This window comes from Acomys russatus, chromosome 20 (genome assembly GCF_903995435.1).
Source record: "Acomys russatus chromosome 20, mAcoRus1.1, whole genome shotgun sequence".
NCBI lineage: Eukaryota > Metazoa > Chordata > Mammalia > Rodentia > Muridae > Acomys > Acomys russatus.
In genome coordinates, this window is record NC_067156.1 from 30,627,017 (window position 1) to 30,648,152 (window position 21,136).

The 21,136-nt window shown below is 44.6% G+C and overlaps 1 pseudogene; it reads left to right on the forward strand.

The window, feature by feature from the left end:
- The first annotated feature begins 1,091 nt into the window (after positions 1 to 1,091).
- Positions 1,092 to 20,673, forward strand: LOC127204784 (40S ribosomal protein S2-like; annotated as a pseudogene).
- Positions 20,674 to 21,136: the final 463 nt, after the last annotated feature.

Genomic DNA, 21,136 nt, shown 5'->3' on the forward strand with positions numbered 1-21,136 from the left:
GTGATTATACAGTGGCATATATTTACTCAAACTATTTAATGTTATATATAATAAGACTAACTATAAACAAAGTCATCAATTGTAGCTTGATCATGGTTGTATATAGTCTTTCCCATCTAACAGAATTGATTACACAATGTTGCAGGTTATCATACTGTGTGATAGCTTGTAAAACACAGGCTCTCTCTACTAGGGCACACAAAGGCAGTTGGAAGGAGGGTCCTGGGAATGACACTATCCTATGAGCCTAGACGATTTAATTACAGAGGCAGCTGGGGCTGAACAATCAGCTGGACTCTGAAAGTGAATGGCGCCAGGATAATCCGAGGAAGCATAAATGCTCCCGTTCAGGGATCTAAATTAGTGTTTAAACAATGAATTAACAAAGAAGTCAACGTGAAAACTATAGGATATGGTAACAGTAGCAGCAAGGCTTGTAAATCCTTCCAAATCCCCTTTTCCCATAAAAACAAACAAACAAACAAACAAATGGACAGATTAGGGGATTGGGAGATGGCTCAGTGGTTAAGAGCACTTGTTGCTCCCCAGAGGACCCAGGTTCCATTCCCAACATCCGTATGGTTGGTGGCTCACAACCATCTATAACTCCAGTTCCAGGGATTCTAACATACTCCTCTGACTTCTGAGGATACCAGGCATGCATGCAGTGCTCATTCATGCATGCATACATACATACATACATACATACATACATACATACATGCATGCATACTCACAGCCACTTACACAGACACACACATATTTGGTGGGTTTTTTTTGTTTTGTTTTTTTTTTTTTTTTTTTTTTTTTTTTTTTTTTTTTTGAGACTGGGTTTCTCTACATATCCTTGGCTGCCTTGGAACTTATTCTGTAGATCAAGCTGGCCTCAAACTCAGAGGTCTGCCAGCCTCTGCTTCCCAAGTGCTAGGACTAAAGGTATGTGCCACTATCATTTGGCAAAATATAAGGACAGATTAAACAGCAACATATATGGCCCAGTGTCAACAATTTAAGGTTACCTCAATGAATAAGACAGCCCAAGAACCCCCAAATCTGAACAGACATATGAAAGCCAACAAAGACAATTGATGATGCACATTGTGTCAGTGTACACAGAAGAGAGGAACGTGGTGGAACTGAGACAGAACAGTGATGGGGCTGGGTCATCGCTGAAAAGCAGTGGAGGGCCGTTTGGGAACATGATTGAACACTGCAGTGGCTCCGTGGGTGCGCCGAAGGGAAGGTCTGAAGAAGAGGCAGTCTTGGCTCTGTGGCCCTTCAAAACCAAAAGGCTCCTTTATATTAAAAGGCCTCACACTAATGGTAGACTGTGTGTAGAGAGCCAGTTGTAAGACAGGGACCACCTGGGAGAGTATGAAGGGAAACAGAAGACCCAGGTTAAAGGAGGCGGAGTCTCACACCAGACAGTTCTTGTAAGGACACCAAAAGAGGAAGTGATAGAGTTGTGATGCAGGAAAGCTTATTCTGATGCATCTTTCACTGGAAACATTGAAGTTTGCATAAAATTTACCAAAAAAAAAAAAAAAAAAAAAAAAAAAAAAAAGCCCTCAAATAAGTTGATATGAGAAGAAAAGGAAGCACTGGGCAGAACAGCATTCCAATAAACCAGAAAGAAATGTTTACAAAGATGGGGGGTGGGGGAGGGGGAATATAACTTACTGTTTTAAAATGATCTAGGAAAATGACATTAGAAAAGAAAGGACTCCCTGAGTCAGAATTAGAAACCTCCGAAGGTAAGAAGAACTCACAAGTAAAGTTGATTTTAATCATTTTAGAAGTGAAGACTCAAAGAGAAGGAACACAAAAGGGAACAGACGCAGCAGAGAAAGGCTGAACATAAGTGAAAGCTAAGATAAACAGAAGGTAAAGGAAGGCATCGCAACCATCAGAAGCTGAAAAGGATTCAGGCAGCTTCCCACCGAGCTGCACTGCCAAGCCCGAGGGCTCTTCCGAGTTCTAACACAAACCATCCTCCCCTTTCTATCTCTTCTTTGGATATCCACCCAGATGGCAACTGAGTGTGCTTGCCCTAACACTCTGGGCTTTCCCCCACTCTTTCCCCTGAAGACTCTTCCTCCCTCCTTCTCTCCACAGCATCTTGTAGACCTCCATCGCTGCCCCTCACTCAAAAGGCATGACGGCTTGCTTCATCGTCTCCTGCCTCCTGGAAGCTGCTAAGATTTGTATTATGCCCGTCAAGTTGTTTTCCTACTGAGCCCCGGTAAGTCACCTCTATAGGCTCCTCTGTATACGAGCTTGTGTACTCACACGTGTGTAAGTGCATTTGTCCGGGTTATAGAGGCAAAGAACAACCTCAGGTTTTATTCTTCAAGAGACCAATCCACTTGCTTTTGAGACATTGTCTGTCATTGACTTTGAGCTTTCCCATTAAATTAGCCTGGCTGGGCACTGAATCCCAGGGATCCATCTCCTCCTCCCCTGGCCTGAGATTACAAGACAGTGTCACTATGCCTGACTCTCATGGGTTCTAAGGATCAAACTTAGGTCCTTGTACTTGTAAGACAGCACAGTACTGAGTTATCTCCCCAGCTCGAAAATTGGAGTTTAAGGTTTTTGTATTAGATGATAGCATAATTAGTGTTAAATTTATAATAGCGGTGATGATGATGATGATGATTCGGTTCTATAAAAGAATGCCCTTGTTTCTTAGGAGATGAGTATAGAAGAACCTCAGACTAAAGCTTCAGTGAGTCTCTAATTTCCTCTATTTACAGACTTGCCGGCTAGAGTCTATCCTAGGACCTAAGCGACCTGACCTGAAAAGATGAGGTAACCTGCCTTGGTCAGGATCATTTGTGCTTCAAGTAACAAGACACCCGCCAGAGTGAAGGCAGCTTAAACTGTAAGGCCACAACATGTAATAAAAAGTCCAAAGGTAAATGGCTCCAGGGGTCACCAGCTCCAGGATACAAAACCCTCATCTGCCACATTTTCTGTATCTCCCAGCATCACCTGTGCTGCAAGTTGCCTACACAACTTTATGTACCATGTCCTCACACGACATACCCAAAGCAGATGGGAAGGGCATGGGTTAGAAGCCTCTTAGTTTGTCCTCTTGTATCAAAGATGACATCACTCCCCATAAGCTCCACCCCCCTAAGAGTTTCCTCATACCTCAGGGTCCATACAGTTTAATTATCACTCACCACTTGGGACTATTCACCAGAACAAAACCAATGAGGGGTGGTCCCTGGGAGAGCAGCCAGCCATGTTTTATATACGAGCTGATCAGGCTCACCTGCTCAGGAATCTACATGCAGAGCCCTAAGTGGCTGTTGCTGTCAGTGGGTAAGCTGCCTCTGAGTGGATGATAAGAGGCTATGACAAGGTCCGGCCAGGTAAACGCCAAGTCTGGGCTCTATCAGCTACCTGTACCCTGATGTTTTCTGCTTACAATTTTAGTTCCAAGCCACATAGAATGTTTCAAGTAGGACTCCCACATTGGCTAGGGACAGAAAACAGTTTTAAAAAACCACCACCCTCTCACAGAAGAGGCAGGAGGAGTTATAAATGCACAGGGATGCCTTAAACCACTATCAGCTGAAATGTGGTTGTGCTTTAGAAGGAGTCACGGGTAGATGGAACTCACGCCAAGTGCCTACTTTGTGCTTTTTGCCTATTTTTTTTTTATTCTTATAACTGCATGAAGGCAACTCAGTTTACACACAGACACACAGACACACACACACACACACACACACACACACACACACACACACACACACATCTGATTTTTACATTAAAGTTTTGACCTCCACTAGGAACTCATATGGTAGTTTGTTCCTTGGCCTGAGTTTCAGATTCCCAGGGGAGAGAAACTGAGAGGTGAGGTGAGGTCAGGTGTCCAGTCCAGCAAGTCCAGAGGCTTCAAGTGACAAGAGATACAAATGGAGTAAGGAGAGCAAAACTAGATACAAAAAGGTCCCTGATGCCAGGCTGCAACAGTATCCTTAAATGCTCTACAACAGTCTCCTTAAAGTTGCAGTTCAGAGGGTTGGAGAAGAAATTTCTGCCAGGAGATAGTTGCCAACATCTGGAGACATTGTGGCTATTACAGCCTGTCTGTGCTGGCCAGTTTTCTGTCAACTTGACACAAGCTAGAGTCATAGAGGGGAGCCTCAGTTGAGAAAATACCTCTATATGATTCTTCTATGGGGCATTTTCTTAATTAATGGTTGATGGGAGAGGGCCCAGCCCATTGTGGCCAGTGCCATTCCTGTGCTGGTGGTCCTGGTGTCACATGCACACCTTTAATTCCACCACTTGGGAAGCAGAGGCAGCCAGATCACTGTAAGTTCGAGGCCAGCATGGTCTACAAAGCGACTCTAGGACAGGCAAGGCTACACAGAGAAACCTTGTCTCGAAAAACCAAACCAACTAACCAAAACAAACAAATAACAAAAAAGCCAGGCTGAACAAGCCATGGGGAGCAAGCAAGCAAGCCAATAAGCAGCATCTCTCTTGTGGCCTCTGCATCAGCTCCTGCCTCCAGGATCCTGCCCTGTTTGAGTTCCTGTTCTGACTGCCTTCAATGATGAACTGTGTGATGTTGAAGCCAAATAAATCCTTTCCTCTCCAACTTGCTTTTGGTCATGGTGTTTCATCAGATGATAGTAACCCTAAGACACTCGGTAGAGACCAGAGATGTCATGAGCAATTTAGAACTCTCCCATATTGTTATGCCTAGCCCAAAATGTCAGCAGAGCTAAGGTTGACAATCCCCACAGCCCACTCTTTATCTGCAGTACTGAGGATTGAACTTGGTGCCTTGTGTGCACGAGGCACGCACCCTGACACCGAGCTACACCACCAGCCTTTTTGGTACTTTTCATTTTGAGACAGGATTTCACTAAGATGTCCAGTTTGGACTTAAATAGGCTCTGTAGCTCAAGCAGGCATTGAATTTTTGATCCTCCTGCATCAGCCTTTCACGTTGTTGGGATTATAGGCCTGTACTACAGGCCCAGATCCTTATGGCTCCTTTGATTATTCTTACTGCGGTTTCGGTCAAATGTAGCACCTCTACTCACAGAACACTGGCCTGTGTTCAACATGCATAGGAGTTGAAGGATGTGCTAGCAGGGGGTTTATGAAGGCACCACTGTATGTAGTGCAGACATCCTCTGTCTGTGGATCCAGGTGCAGTGTGAACTTAGTGAAAGTTTCCAGGCAGCCCATAAAGGCAAGAGACTTAGAGCCAGGAGTGGTGGCGCAGGCCTGTAATCCCAGCACTTGGGAGGCAGAGGCAGGAGGATCTCTGTGAGTTCCAGGCCAGCCTGATCTACAAAGTGAGTCCAGGACAGCCAAGGCTACACAGAGAAACTGTCTCGACACCGCCCCCCCCCCTCCCGCCGTCCCCAGCAAGAAAGAAAGAAAGACAGACAGACAGGGAACTTAGACTTTGAAGTCCTTGCCCTGAGGGAGCAGGAACTCAAGATGTTGAGAGAGAGAGAGAGAGAGAGAGAGAGAGAGAGAGAGAAATAAGCAGAGACAGATGCCGAGAGGGCACCAAAGCAGACACACAGCTTGTTCTTACTGGTACTGAGGCATAGACAGACAGCAGCCTAACTGGTACCAGCTCCTCCCACAAGCCATAAGGGAGAGCTGTAAATCCCTAAGTCTTAACAGCTGTGGACTATGGAATACGCCTCTCCTCCCACTCCTGGCTTGCTAGGCAGGCAGGTACAGGCTTTAGGCCTTTGGGCTGCTTTTTTTTTTTTTTTTTTTTTTTTTTTTTTTTTTTTTTTGGCTTAAGCTATATAACATTTGCCTTTGTTTCTTTTTTCTTTTTTCTTTTTTTTCATATAAGAGTACATTCTTTTATTATTTTTTTCTTCCAACTACTTCTAGTTTTTCAGCAAAACTGGAAGTTAAAAAAAACATCCCTGAACAAGAGTTTATTAGAAACTAGATCCAGACTTTTCCTCCTTGAATTATAACACAAAGACTCATTGGGGAAAGATAAAAGCTGCCTTTGTTTCTTAAGGGTACATTTGCAGCTTGAACTCAAAACGAAAAACAAACAAACAAACAACAACCACCCAGAAATGCCTTGTGTAAGCTTTTAAGTAGTTCAGAATGACGACTGTTCCGTGAGTAAGGGAGAGGGAGGAATCTGCGTTAGTGAATATGTTCCTTAAATTTCTGATGAACTCAAGCTCTTTGACAAAGAGCAAGATTTAAGAATTAAGTTTTGAGAGTAATGCCGGGCGTTAGACCATTCAAGGTCTTTGCTGCCCTCTACTGATTATAATGAGAACTGCAGGTGGTTTGCTAGAAGACGGATTGACTTTTCTCCAGAGCCTTGTGCTGTGTGAGGGAGGCATGGTAATTGTGCATGAGTTCTCTCTTTCAGTGGTACTTGCATTCTAGCTCAGGATGCAGGCAGGAAAAATGTAATGGTGTCTAGAGTGCCCTCGAGTGGAAAGAAGGCTACTCAAGGTGGATCTGCAGACTGAGATGGAAGGTTCGCTGAAAGCCCTGGGCCAAGAGCCTTCCAGGAGTTAGAGAAATGCACAGAGACTCCAGAGACAGAAGAGAACATAGTGATCCCAGAAGTCACAACTGGAGCCAAAGGAAATGAGAAAGAAAGATTATGGAGAGGTGGGCAGGATGCCAGCCACCACAGAAGACCCACCACACATGGGACCGTGGGTTTTATTCTAGATAAATCTCTTTTATTCAGAAGCAGCTTTCAAATAGTTGCTATATTTTCATTTGGGGGTGGCGTTCAAGAAAGAGTTTTTCTGTGTATCCTTGAGTGTCCCAACTCACTCTATGGTAGAGGCTAGCCTGGAACTCACAAAGATCCTCCTGCCCCTGCCTCCCAAGTGCTGGTATTAAAAGCATGTGCCAACACCATTGCCCGACTATTTTCAATTTTGTTGTTGCTATTTTTTGAGACAGGGCTTCTCTGTGTAGCCTTGGCTGTCCTAGACTCGCTTTGTAGACCAGTTGGACCTTGAATTCACAGAGATCTGCCTACCTCTGCCTCCTGAGTGCTAAGATTAAAGGCGTGCAGCACCATGCCCAGCTTCACATTTTTTTTAAAAAAACTTGTGTGTGCTGTGTGTATATGTATGTGCACACACACACAGATACAGGTATTTATGTGGAGACCAGAGGCTGACATTGGATGTCCTCCTCAATGGTTCTCCACTGTACATTTTGAGACAGGGTCTCTCACTGAGCCTGGAGAACTCACAGACTGGCTAGGCTGGTTGGTCAGCAAACCCTGGGAGTCAGCCTATCTCCCCAGCACTGGGTTCCCCTTCCCACTCATTGTTTTATATGCATGCCAGAGATCTAACTTCAGATCCTTGCGCTTGTACAATAAGCGCTTTGCCAACTGAGCCATCTCCGCAGCCTGATTTTGCTTCTAAAAGAATACTACGCATTATCTAGGGAGACAGTTGGGTCAGTAACGTGCTTGCCTTATAAGCAGGGGGCTGGATTGGATCCCCTGAACCCATCTTAAGAAGCACAGTGTTAGCCACCTGTACTCCCAGTGCTGGGAGGATGGAGACAGGTGGGTCTCTGGGGCTTGCTGACCAGCCAGTCCAGTCTACTTAGCAAACTATTGGCCAAGGAGAGATCCTATCTCAAAAACAAGGTAGATGGTGCCTGAAGGGTGACAACTGAGGTTGTCCCCTGGAGTGAACACATGTGTGGGAGCAAACATACACACACACATACACACGAACACACATACATGAACACACACACATGAACACATGCAGACACACACAACACACAAACACAAACATACAAATACATACACACACTCACACACTCTATGTTTCCTATAGGATATCCATGACAATTTTTCTCAACATGTCAGAAAGTTTAAAAACTGCATACAACCCTCCGGCATGGTGGCCTATGCCTGTAATCCCAGCACTCAGGAAGCAGAGACAGGCAGATCTCTGAGTTTGAGACCAGCCTGGTCCTCAGAGAGAGTTTCAGGACAGCCAGGGCTACAGAGAGAAACCATGTCTCAAAAAGCAAAACACACACACACACGCACGCACGCACATTCACTCACACACACACATCTGTCCCCTTGGTGGAGGATTGGCAGTGGCAGGAGATGAATCAGCTGGTGTTGGGAGTGAAACACGGTAGGTTGCAGGGTTACAGAAATGGAGGGCTTAGGAGTGCCTTTGGGGTCTTGGCGTCAGAACCCGCCAGTGGCTTGAATATAGAAAACAGAGCTAGACACAGTTACTTAGGTACAGAGGGCAATGAGTCACTTCGGAGATGTTTGAGGAGCGATGACATCGGACAACTGCGTTCCTGTCCTTTAGGACCAGTGGGCCACGAGCACCAGTGTGAGCACTTTGCTCTATCCTCCTGATCAGCCTGGAGGATTAACCCTGGCAGGGCTCAGCAAGGCAGTTCTCAGACAAATTGGCCACAAAGCCTCTTGCTAACATGAAGGTGCCATTAACGTCAAGCAAGGAGAATTACAGCCCCACAGCCTCATAAAAGAGAAAGCGTGTCATGGCTTGAGGAAGCCACAGCGACGGTGAGGGCACCGAGCTGTCTTTCCAAGCTGTATTTTAGTTGCATGGAGATGTGCCTGGAGGAAGCAGAGAGCTAGCTGAGGTCAAAGTGGCTTGGAGTCTTTTGAGAGAGGCCCAGTTATCAAACCCGTCAGTAACGCTTCCCTTCTGTTCAGGGCTGCTTCAAGGTGAAGGGGGACATATTTTGAACTTGTACTAACCCAGAGAAACCGCAGAAACAAACCCTGCCTCAGGCAGCGTCAGATTCTGGGGAATACGCAACAGCCAGTGTCCTACCTTTTCCAATCCTTGACCCACCTGTCAGCTAATTAGTGAGGCGCCCAGGTGTTCTCCCTGCCTCCCTCCGATCTCCACTAACCATCTGTCCAGTTGGCTTTTGATGCATCCCACATGTCTAACGGCCCTGGCCTCCAGCCCTTTTCTCTTCCCCCTTTTATTTGGCTTTCTCTTTCGCGTGCAACCGCCAGCTAAAAATCTGTACCATCCAATGTGAAGCAGGACACTGTGCTGGGGCCCCGGAACTAGTACAGTGGAAAAGAAATGCGACCTGACGATCCTATTCCAAAGGAACTATGTAACTTCTGGAAGTGTGTGTACAAACACAGACACACACTCACAGGAAAAGTAGAACAACTGCATAGAATAGTAGCCATCTTTAAAATAAATTTTATTATTAAAAAAAAAAAACTTGCAAGGGCTGAAGAGATGGTGCAGAGGTTAAGAGCACTGGCTGTTCTACCAAAGGTCTGAGTTCAATTCCCAGCAACCACATGGTGGCTCACAACCATCTATACTGAGATCCACTGCCCTCTTCTGAACATAATAAATAAATTTTTAAAAAGCTGTACACACTTTCAAAAAGCAAAACAAAACAAAACGTGCAAATAAATAAAAACATCACACATCAAAATTAACCAGACACAAAGTCTATGCAATTTAATGAACTTGCACACAGAGTTGCTGTAGCTCTTATCTGCCCTGAGGCTGACTGCAGTGGCATCGGCTCTACGGTCTTTACTGTAACCTTGGGAGGTGAGCACCCCTGCAATTCCCATGTTCAGAAGAGGAGGCTGAAGCTTGGAGAAATGGTGACTCCTTCAGGGTACCACTACTACAGCTAGTAAGTGCTGAAACTCTTTCTTAAGGGCCCAACGCTGAAGTTTGTACACTGTTCTGTTTGATGAAACAGCCATGAGATATAACACAGGATTCCAGATAGCACAGGGTGGGGGTGGGGGTGAGGATGGGGAGCAGGGTGCTCATTCTGAGGACACTCTGCCCTCTGTTTCCCCCTAACATCTCTTCTGTGCACATGTACCCCCAGCCTGATCCATACCCCAATCCTGAGCCCAATCCTTTGCATCCTAGTAATAATTTGGTAATGAATCAAAATTATCTTAACATTGCTACATATTCCTAGACCATCTTAGATGTAAACACCAATAGCCCTAGTAAATATTAAGAAACTCAACAAATAATCAGCCTTAATATACACAAATGCCTTTATTGATCAATTTTTGTACCCTGTATTTTGAAATTTTGCTATTAAAAATAATGGATTGAATTTGTTTCTTTTTGTTTGTTTTGCTTTGTTATTGTTGGGCCTTTTGTCTCATTTCATTCTGAGATAGGGCCTTGCTACATGACTCAGGCTGCTCTCTGACTCAGGAGCCTCCTGCGTCAGTCTTCCAAGTACTAGAGACTGCATACATAGTGCTACTCTAAAAGTTAGTACTGATTGTTAACTTAAAAGTACCTAGAATTGCTGGGTGGTGGTAGCACATGCCTTTGGTCCCAGCACTGGGGAGGCAGAGACAGACAGATCTACAGAGCAAGTTCCAGGACAGCCAGGCTCGTTACACAGAGAAATGCTGTTTAGAAAACCATTTAAAGAATAAATAAATACATTAATTAAAAAAAAAAAAAAGAAAACCATTTAAAGTGACTAATATGGCTATCTTTTCCCCTTGGTTACCGACGCTTTTTTTCTGACAGAAGAATGTCTCCATTTAATTCTATTTCAACCCAGGGTCTTGCCCACACTAAGAGGCGCTTTGTCATTGAGCTCCATTCCCAAATCCTCTCCTGCAAAATTTAGAGAGTAAATTTATGCACCCACGAGTCCTGTAGAGATCAGCAGTGACCAATTTGAGTTGCCTCTGACATGAAGTCCCTTTGAGAACTGTTACCAACATCAGATACAATTTTCCAGGGTAAATTTATTTGATCTGAAGCCAGCCCCTCCCCCCTTTAGTCAATACTCTGTTTTACTGCATGAAGTCATAGTCATTTTAAGTTTTAATTTGTGTTAGTTAGCGTTGCCAGCAATATCCATTATGAATCTATGACTCAGGCCGCAGACTAAGAGTTCATATCTATTTCTTAGCTAAAGCATTGAGAAAATTGAGGGCATTCTGCGCCACAGAAAGAACTAGAAAAACAGAGAGCCAGACTCAGGCATTGAGAGACAAAGATAAGGACGTCCCACGAGATGGCTTGTGTTAGCGGCCCGCATGACCAAATCGAGATCCACCTGGAAGATGGTCGTTTAGGCATGCCTGTGGAGGGTTTTCTTGCTTACAGTAACTGATGTGGGCGGAGCCATCTTGACTGTGGAGGGTAATGTACCCTGCACAATGGATCGTGGATAACTGATGATGCAGAAAGCCAGCGAGCACTAGTATTCCTGATCACTCGTTCCTTCTTTTTCTTATTCTGAAACTTTATTTATTCTGTTTATGGGCGCGAACGTGCCATGGTGTCCATGTGGAGGTCAGAGGACAGCTTTTAGGAGTCAGTTCTCCCAACCTCCTTTGTTGAGGCGGGGCCTCTCTTGTTCTGATGCCCCACTGCATACACTCTAGGCTAGCTAGCTGGCCTAGCGAACTTCCAGGCTATTCTACCTCTACTTCACCTGTCATGGTAGGAGTGTAGGGATTACAGACACTACCACATCCAGGTTCTTATGTGGGTCCCAGGGGCCGAGCTCAGCTCAGCAAATGTGCTCGCCTGCCTAGCCATCTTTCCAGCCCGTCCACTGATACTTGATTGCAGATGCAGTGCGGCCAAGTTCCGGCTGCCTCTCCTGCCATGATGGTCCGTGTATGGACCGTGTGTATGTGTGATTCCAGCTTTCAGGGGGTTGAGACAAGAAGGATCACAAATTTGAGGACAGCTTCAGCCACATAGTCAGCTCCTGTCTATGGAAGAACAAAGACATCAAAAGAAAAAAAAAAAAGAAAGAATAAAAATGGCATTTATAGTAATGTCAATTGTTGATGTTCATTAGGACTCACTATGAGCATGCGCTAAACGCCCTGTGGTGGTGTGAATAGGAGTGATCCCCATAGACTCAGGGGTTAAAAGCTTGACCCAGAAGGGGTGGCACTTGTACAAGGTGTGGCCTTATTGGAGTAGGTGTCACCTTGTCGGACGTGTGTCACTGCGGAGGTTGGCTTTGAGGTCTTGTATGCTCTACCTTGTGTGATACACATTCTATTTCTGTGCCTGAGAGTCAAGATGTAGAATTCTCAGCTTCATCTCCAGGACCTTGCCTGCGTGCGTGCTGCACTGTTTCCCACCGTGAGGACAGTGGACTAAACCTCTGAAACTGTAAGCCAACTCCAGTGAAATGTTTTCCTTTATAGGAGTTGCCATGGTCATGGTGTCTCTCCGCGGTCATAAAACCCTAACTAAGACACGCCCCAAACGGGGTTTACATTCACTTAACCTGCATAGCAACTCTTTGTGGAGATATAGCTATTTCCATTTTTAGATGCGTTTACACTAGGAATAAACTGCCCCCGATCACATAATAAGAGGCAGATCCAGGATTCAAACTTAGGTAAGCTGGGACCAAGGGGCTGTAGCTGTTTGTTCACATTTCTTGTTTAGTTCTTGATCCTGAAAGAAGGACAGCGAAAGCTGCTGTGACAACCCCTACCTCCCAGTCCCCCAAAAGTAACAGCATGGACACAGCACCATCAAAGAACAGTCTGGAAATTTGCAATAAGGATGCTGAAGTGTAGCTCTCCACTACTGAGAGCTTCTGGCAGGGGCGGGGTGAGGAAGGACTCTGTTGTAGTTAAGGGTCTAGGCACTGGGAGTTAGACCATGGTCCAGTGAGTACACGAGCAGTATGGATTGGACTCGTGGTTTTGTTCTGACTTTAATCATCATCATCTTCTCCTCCTCCTCCTCCTTCTCCTCTGCCTCCTCCTCTTTCTTCTCCTCCTCCTCCTCCTCTTCCTCCTTCTTCTCCTCCTCCTCCTCCTCCTCTTCCTCCTCCTTCTCCTCCTCCTCCTCCTCCTCTGCCTCCTCCTCTTTCTTCTCCTCCTCCTCCTCCTCTCCTCTTCTTCTCCTCCTCCTCCTCCTCTTCCTCCTCCTTCTCTCCTCCTCCTTCTCCTCTGCCTCCTCCTCTTTCTTCTTCTCCTCCTCCTCCTCCTCTTTCTTCTCCTCCTCCTCCTCCTCTTCCTCCTCCTTCTCCTCCTCTTCCTCCTCCTCCTCCTTCAGGTAGTGGTAGGTCACAAGGGTGGGATAGCTGACCTGGGAGGACTGAGAGGTGAGTGTGATCAGGGTTCATGATGTGAAATTCCCAAATAATTCCCAACATCATAATATTACGTTAAAAAAATTTTTAAACAAAGAACACCCTTGGAACCCAAACACCTCCTTTCCAGGCCTCTCTGCTTCCTGATTTGCTTTCTCACACCATCTATGACATAGTCACAGGCCTCTTCTTGGAGAAGCAGGAACACTGCCCACCGGGCTAAGTCCTGCCTCTCCGGTTGGCTCCCAGCACTCACGTTCGTCCCTCCTAGGACTATCATCCCCATCTTCAGTTTCTTTTGTTTCTTGATATTCCTCACTAGACTATAGGCTCTTTGCCAGGATTGGGTCTAAGCACCACTGCTTTCATTTCTTACTGTAAGATTGATACAATTCAGAAAAGTAATGAAAAATATTGAATAAATAATGATCCCACTTCCCTTGGAGAATTTCAACAATACTGTCTTGCTTTCGCGCACGTGTGTGTGTGTGTGTGTGTGTTTGAGACAGGGTCTCATGTTGCCCAGACTGGCCTCAAAAATCACTGTAAAGCTAAAGCTGATCTTGAGCTTCTGATCCTCCTGCCTCTGCCACCTGAGGTCTGGATTATAGGTACATGCCACCACATTGGCTTTGTATGATGCCGTGGATCAAACCCAGAGCCTCACATATGCTAGGGAAGTACTCTGTCAACTGTACCACGTCCCCAGGACTTGTGTTTCTGTTTTGTTTTGTAGATAGTACTGGGAATTGAACCTACGGGCTCCAACATGGCAGGTAAGCCCTTGTTATTTATTTGTTATTTATAGTTTACTGTGATGGTTTTACTTGACAAGTTCTTCTGTACAAAATGACTTGTGCTCTTTCATGGCAGTTCTGGAAACTTCTTCATCTTCTTTTTTATCTATCTATCTATCTATCTATCTATCTATCTATCTATCTATCATGTATAAAGTGTTCTGCCTGCATGTACACCTGTAGGTGAGAAGAGGGCATCATATCATATTACAGATGGTTGTGAACCACCATGTGGTTGCTGGGAATTGAACTCAGGACCTTTGGAAGAGCAGGCGGTGCTCTTCACCACTGCGCCATCTCTCCAGTCCCTGGAAACTTCATTTTCAAAGGTCACGGCGTTTTCATCTGCTAAGAACACTGGGCTATGGGTAAATAATTTTATTTCTACATCCTTTATTTCCTGTTATGTTCTTAAAAGGAAGATAGGCCCTGGGAAAAGGCGGGTTCATTAGCAGGGATTGGGGTGTGACTCAGCGTAACACAGGCTGAAGCAGAATTCTACAGGGAACGCAGCAGTGCTTGGCCTGTAGAGTGAAAAGGTTAGATTTACATATTCAAACCTCTTGTTTTCAAATTCCCTTCATTTGCGTTATATTTTATGCATACGAGTGTTTTGCCTGCGTGTGTGTCTGTGTACCACTTGCCTGAGCCTGGAGTGGCTCCTGAATACACAGTGCATGCATTGAACTCAGCAAACTGTAAGAAATAATTGTAATAGACCTTGCAGTTCAGTTCAATTGAGGAACACGATGTTGTAAAGGCCTGGGTTCTCGTCCGTTCCCTGCCACTAGCTGGGTATGTGATCATTAGAACATTAAATTCATTATTTAGAAAAACACTAAATGGTAGAATGGTAGACAACACCAGCTTCTGTAGATGAATGCACAGCAGTCATAGAGGCTGAGGTCAGTTGTGGCTGTGGCCGTGGCCGCGGTTGAGGCCACAGGACTTGTGGAGGTAAAGCTGAAGACGAACAGTGGATCCCTGTCACCAAGCTGGGCCACCTGGTCAAGGACATGAAGATCAAGTCCCAGGAGGAGGTCTAGAGATAAATCTGTAATAATTAATTTTTTCTTGGGAGAATCCCTAAAGGATGAGACTCTGAAGTCCATGCCAGTGCAGAAGCAGACTTGGCTGGCCACCAGACCAGGTTCCTGGCTTTTGTCATTATTGGGGACCATTGGGTCATGTTGATCTTAATGTTAATTGCTCCAAAGAGGTAGCCACTGCTATTGTCCCTGTGTGCAGAGGCTACTGGAGGAACAAGAATGGCCAGCCCCACACTCTTCCATGGAAGGTGACAGGCCACTGTGGGTCTGTTTTGGTGTGTCTCATCTCTCCCTCCAGAGGCACTGGCCTCTGCTCCTGTGCCCAAGAAGCTGCTGCTGATGTCCAGTATTGATGACTGTTATACATCAGCCAGGGGCCACACTCCCACCTTGGGCAACTTTGACAAGACCACCTTTGATACCATCTCCAAAACCTGCAGTTTCTTGACCCCCTGTTGACTTTTGCCAGCCTCTGCAGATCTGTTTCTGTGAGACTGGTGATCTGAGGACCCGCTTTACTTCAGTTTCAGTGGACTTTTATACATGAAGGTAACAAAAAAAAGCAGTGATCCAAGGAAGGTTGGTTGAGTTCAGAAAAAGATGATTAAAAAAAAAAACATGTAAATAAATTCAACAGAGCAGCACTTTCCCAGAACTTCTCAGGACAGAGCAACTGAAACACAATTGCCTGACACATAGTACAGGTTATATCTGGGAAAGCACAAAAGCAAAGCAGAAGGCCATGTCCAGATTGAGGTACAGTGAGGACAGCACTCAACGTATGCTTTCACCAGACTGCAGTCTATAGCTGTGTCCTGACATCCAACAAGAGTCAACATGCCTTATAAATTGAATATGAATGTTGTTCATAGGAGGCATAAAATCACATCCAAGAACAACCCAGGGAACAAAATGCACCTGAGGTAAAAGGCTCTCTGCCTTTTTTTTTTTTCCTGGAGCCTCTCTCACAGTTCCCCAAGGCATTGTTCCCCATGGGTCCTTCTCTTGACCATGTTCTGGTACCTTCCAACCTCTGGAAAGAGTCGTTTATCAAGTCTACCTATGGGGAGTTCACTGACCATCTTGTGAAAACACACACTAGAATCCTAGGTCGGAGGAACCAGGACTTACGGCCGCCACATAGGATAGGGTTTTTATACCAGAAAAATAAAGTGAATGTCTGGGAAAAGAAAAAAGAAAGGAAGAAAGTTAAACTTGTGGCTCTGGGAGACAGCTCCACTGGCAAAGCACTTACTTGCCTTTCAAGCATGAGGTTGCGTATTGAGTTCTTCAAAGTTCACACACCAAAAAAATGGGTGTGGGGACCCGTGCTTATAATGCCAGCACTGGGGAGGTGGAGACAGGCACACCTCCCACCTCCACCCCACCCATCCCAGGCTTGACAGACAGTCTGCCTAACTTTCTTGGCAAGTTCCAAGCCAGGGGGAGAGCCTGACTTAAAAATGAGGTGGACAACTCTTAAAGGAGGAGTCCTGGGGCTGCCCTATGGTTCCCCCATCCCAGTTACATTCCCCTAGTCTGTTTCCTTCTCTGTTGAGCTATGGTGGGCAAGGTGGTCCCTGTTAGCTCTTCAACCAAGGATTTGTCTTTTTTTTTTTTTTTTTTTTGTAACTTTTCAAGGTGATAATTTGGGGAAATTACAGAGGAAAAGTAGTAAATGAAGTAATTGTATTATAGCACAGTCTTAAATATTATCTTTATGTGATGTTTACAAGACTTTGTTGTTCTTAATTTTGGAAAACAAGAATGAACTTTAGGAGCTGGAGAGATGGCTCAGTGGTTAAGAGCATTGCCTGCTCTTCCAAAGGACCCGGGTTCAATTCCCAGCACCCACATGGCAGCTCACAACTATCTGTAGCTCCAAGATCTGACACCCTCACACCAATGCACATAAATTAAATAAAAATATTTTTAAAAAAACAAACTTTAACAGTGTCATTTTAGAACCAGAATAAAGGATGAAAGAGGCTGCTGTTGGTTACAGGAGAAAAAGAGAGGCCCTGGGTCAGCTTTCTTTCCTCACAACATTCAGTAGAAGAAATAGTACTGACCTTACATGGCAGATTTGATAAACAGTTTATGTTAATAAACTACCAGGCTACAAATATCTTATTCATTAGTCTGGACAAGTTTAAAGTTTCTGAGAGCAAGCTAGCAAAATGCATGCACAACGGACTTGAGCGTAGCCATCTATTATTGTTAATAAGCCAAGAGGTTGTAAATGTGGGGTTAATTATCCCAGGAAAACCACAAACTCTGCTTACAGAATGTGCTTGCCATTTGATTTAGTAAAGTGGAAACCTAAACAATGACATGGCGTCGTACTAAGAAAAACAATTAGGGAAACCAACAGTCATTCTCCAGCGACACAAGCTGTGGCTCACAGATCTCAGGTGACCTACGGATCATACCGAGGGCCCCGACACTTCATGGATTCACTAGTCTGTTGGCTGTTTGCTTGAGCCAGCCCACTGTGTCCCGGTCAGCACCAACTTGATTTCTCCATGTCCTGTGACCAATAGGTATGGTTTCCTTAGCAATAATGTTTTACCATAAAGTTTTGGTCGGCACCCCTTAGCAACAGCAGTGGCCTGTATTGCTTTGTGGGGAGAGGGTCTCTGGGATACCTCTGGCAACACACCGGTTCTAGGAAGAGTCTGATTCCCTGTGTGTGATAGCTCTAGCTTAAAAATAAATTTGTATATGTTTATACATGTTTGGTCTTTCATTCTCTCATCCTTCCCATCCTTTGCCCCACTAAATGCCTCTCCTTATTGCTCCCTTCCCTCCTTCACATCACCTGTGCTCCTTACCCAGTCTTGTAAGACCTGACTTTCTCTTCCCAAGAACCAGGATTCTACAGGTACTCCAAGGTCAACTCACAGGTTTAAAATATTCTAAATGTTCATCTTTTTTGGGGTCAGGGTTACCTCACTCAGTAGAATGTTTTTCTGGCTCCATCCATTTACCTGTAGAGTTAATTTATTTATTTTTCTTTACAGCTGAATAAAATTCCAATATATATTGGTATCACATTTTCTCTACCCAGGCACCAGTCAATGGACATATAGACTGTTTCCATGTTCTAGTGTCTTAGTCTGTGTTTGATTGCTGTGAAGAAACACTATGACCATGGTAACTCTTATAAAGGAAAGCATTTAGTTGGGGCTGGCTTACTGTTCCAGAGGTTTAGGTCATTATCCTCATGGCAGGTCATGTGGCAGCACAAAGGCAGACATGGTAGTTAAAACTTCTACATTCGGATCCTCAGGAACCAGAATGAGAGAGCTGTTGGGCTTTTGAAGCCCCAAAGCCCACCTTCAGTGACACGTTTCCTCAAAGACTACACCTCCTCACCCCTTTAAATAGTGCCAGTCCTTAAGCATTTAAATAGCTAAATCCATGGGTCTTTTTTTTTTTAAGATTTTATTTATTATGTATACAGTGTTCTGCTTGCATGTACACCTGCAGGCCAGAAGAGGGCATCAGATCACATCCTAGATGGTTGCGAGCCACCATGTGGTTGCTGGGAATTGAACTCAGGACCTCTGGAAGAGCAGTCAGTACTCTTAACCCCTGAGCCATCTCTCTACCCCCCATAGGTCTTTTTTATTCAGACTACCACACCCAACTACAGTAAATAGAGTGGCTATGAACATGGATGCACATGTGTCTCTGTAGCAGGAAGTGGAAGCTTCGGGTATATAGTTGGGTCACTTGGTAGACACATTTCTAGTTTTCTGAGGAACCTTGACACTGATTTCCATAGTGACTGAAGCATTTTTTATTCCCACCTATAGTGCATGAGGGTTTCTGGTTTCCTACATCCCACCAGCTTTTGTTGTCTTTTGCTTTCTTAATCTTAGTCTGACTGCATAAAATGAAACCTCAGAGTAGTTTTAATTTGCAATTCCCATATGGATAAGCCATGTTGAGCAAGCCAGCAAACAGCAGCACCTCTCCATGGACTCTGCATCAGTTCCTGCCTCCAAGTTCCTGCCTGTTTAAGTTCCTGTCCTGATTTCCTTTGGTAATGAACAGAGATAAAGAAGTGTAAGCCAAATAAACCCTTTCCTACCCAGGTTGTTTTGATCATGGTGTTTTGTCACATCAATAGTAACCCTAATTAAGAATACTTTAGATACTGTCTTTTCTTTGAAGTATTTTTAAATTTTTTTAATTTATTGTAATTTATTCACATTGCATCCTGATTATAATCCCCTTATTCTTTTTTGTTTTGTTTTGTCTTTGTTTTGTTTTTTTGTTTTTTCTTTTAATCCCCTTATTCTTATCTTCCCATTCCCAACCTCCCTTCCTATTCCCCTGTCCTGGACCTCTGACAAAGGGGGTCCTCTTCCCCCACCATCTTACCACCATCTGTCAGTTCTCATCAGGATAACCTGCATCCCCTTTCCTCTGTGGGCCTTCAAGGGCAGCCCTGCCAAGGGGAAGTGATCAAATCGCAGGCACCAGAGTTGTCAGAGGCGGTCCCTGCTCTTCCCCCCAGCCCACCCCCACCACCCCTGATGTATGTGTTTTGTCATCTCAAGGACACATCTATTTCTTCTTTAATTCGGCTTGTGTTGGGTTAATTTGTATGGTGATTAATCTTTCCTGTATCCGTAGACTAACAATGTTAGCAGATAGACATTGTGCTGTGTATCAGTTTAGATACTTTTATCCATCTCCTGTGCTTTAATGATCCCAGAACATTTTATTTATTGATGGAAAACTTCAAGTACCAAATGGTAGCAAGTATAGTACCATGAACTCTCATCTCCTGGCTTAAGGAATCATTCATTACGGGCTGGTGAAGTGGCTCAGCAGGTAAGGAGGTTGTCTTCTGCTTTCCACACACAGGCCATGGCATGCTCCTTACCTCAGATAAAGAAATGTAAAAGAATGATCACTCACCACAGACAGCTCTACCTGTTGCCTTCTATGGCTCCCTCCTCGCATCTTCCCTCCCTCATCCTTTCTGCTCCCTCCTTGAGCATTTGGAATTTAATCCACGTGTTATCATGATATTTCATCTACGTGATTTTTATGTCAACCAGAAACTATGATTGACTTGCTTGTTGAACTGTTTGCTGCCTTGCATTGAGCTACATGGCGGGGTGGGGGTGGGGATTTACAAACCATGAAAGTACTCCCCATTCTCTGATTGTGTCCAGCTGGCGGTTGGAGTTCTTACCTGAGTGACCTATGTTACTGAACCTTCTCAGGCACTTAGTGCTCAGTTGCTTAATTTGTCTCTGTCTTAGTTTCATCACGGATAAGTAAAGCAGCATGATGTAATATTGCATATGATTATTATAAAGAGTAATTGGATAATGTGCAGAGATTTGAGCATCAAAATGATTGATTATGGTTGGATAAAATCCATTAATTACTGAAAAACAACTCTGTGTTTATACTACTACCGAAAGGAAAAGAAAATTACAAAACTAATTTGAGTATAGTTGACATGGTTGTGAAAACATTGTTTCATTTTGAAAATTGACAAAGGGGAGAATTAGATTTTCATTTCCTTTTTAAATAGAAACTGTTTTAGGGCTACTAAACAGCTCCTGTTCTTGAAAGAAACTTTAAATTACACAAGGCTGCCTGCTAAAATATGTGTAGGTTATGTAAAAGTGGAAAATCATGGCTTTGCTGCCCTACGACAGTATCGATTTGCTGAAGTGTGAGATGATTGCGTCATTAGCTCACTGGCTGACAGTCAGGCAGGCGGCTCCTCTCATTGGCTGAGATGGCTGCAGTGAATGGCTGCTGTCCAAATGTGATTATTGATGCCCATTCCCATCCTAAGGTGAAGTGTGGGTAACAAGTTATAGGACCATTCTACTGAAAGGTGGTTTAGATACTTCCCTTTTCAGTGACAGAGCACCCGACAGAAGATTTGTTTATTTATTACATATACCCGCCAGAAGAGGGCACCAGATCTCATTTTATAGTTATGGGCCACCATGTGGTTGCTGGGAATTGAACTCAGGACCTCTGAAAGAACAGACAGCGCTCTTAACCACTAAGCCATCTCTCCAGCCCCCTAGAGGCTATTGTTTATCATGGCCTAGAAGGCATAGAGGCTTAGCTCTGTGGAGGCAGCAGTGTAGGGTGATTTATTCACATCTCAGTGGACCAGGAAGCTGA